The following is a 1,292-nucleotide window of genomic DNA, read 5'->3' as shown; positions in this document are numbered from 1 at the left end:
TCATGATTGTTTTTATGGTCATCTTCTTTTAAGTTGTTTAATATCTGTAGATTTTCCACTATATGTGAAGCTTTTTTATTTTTGTGCATTTCCTTCAGTTCCCTGTGGATATGCTACTGAGTGCAGCTGAACAGTGAAGAAAGATGTATAACACTTTTGACAAAGTGAGCCGTGATGTGCGTTGAAGATGATGCTTAGTATTCTGGTCAGTTTCTCGCAGACCTGACGGGGGTCTCCAGCACTCTCAAAGCCATTTTGTTTTGGACAGAGAAGGCCCTGCAGCCCATCTGGCCTGTAGACATGCTCCCTGAAAGAAAGGCATCCTGTATGGAGAAGACAGAGGCATTGTGCCGCACTGATGTATGTGGTTGTTGGTGACCGTGGCTGTAGCTACTTTGTGGTACGAGTCATCAGCTATTGAGGTACGAGGAGACATTTTTAAGCTGCAGAAATGTCTAAAAAAATGGGAATAAGTGGTTAACTGTTCAGGGATTTTAGTTTTTCTGAGAAATATGGAGAACTACTGACTTTGAAGTCATAAAAAGAACACACTGTGTACATGTCAGACAACTCTGTGTGCACCCGCCAAGCGCAGTAAGCTTTAGAGATTTTAGTGGCTTTTCACTGTGCAAGAAAGCTATCAGTAAATATCCCACAAGAAGTGAAGAATCTGCATAACATATAGACATAGCCTGTGTGTGTGTGTGTGTGTGTGTGTGTGTGTGTGTGTGTGTGTGTGTGTGTGTGTGTGTGCGCGTGCGTGCGTGCGTGCGTGCGTGCGTACAAGCAATCCACTAGACCCTGGAGTGGATTCTGTGGAGGCGTTGCTTTTGAATAATCAATGCATGGCTCAAATTCCACTCACTGAGAGCTCACTGACATCCCAGTTAATAATAAGCAAGATTTTTTTTTTCTTCATGTTAACTGGTGTTGGGTTGAGGAGGCGGGGGTGGGGTGTCAAACTGAGTCAATGGAGTCATTGTCTGACCCTCGTGTCTTCGTCCGAAAGTCATCGCTCTCCGAACTCGCGCACCCAGAGCGGCGACGTTTGAAAGGAAAGGAGTTGTTGTGGTTCACTGAGGCTTGTAATCCTGGAGCGGTCTTGAAACAAGCAGGCGAGGTCTCTCTCTCTTTTTTTTTTTTTTTTCCTTCCTTCTCTGCCTAGCATACTAAACCAAACCGCATCCACCTTACAACTACTACTGAGTTTGAGGCTCTTTTCACGTGTATAAACTGTCCACATAATGGCTGGAGCAGGACATCAGTGAGACTTTGTTCTGAAATGAGCACTG

Source organism: Astatotilapia calliptera, chromosome 8 (genome assembly GCF_964374335.1).
Source record: "Astatotilapia calliptera chromosome 8, fAstCal68.1, whole genome shotgun sequence".
Classification (NCBI taxonomy): domain Eukaryota; kingdom Metazoa; phylum Chordata; class Actinopteri; order Cichliformes; family Cichlidae; genus Astatotilapia; species Astatotilapia calliptera.
The sequence above is the reverse complement of the archived record's forward strand: the minus strand, read 5'-3'. Positions refer to the sequence as shown.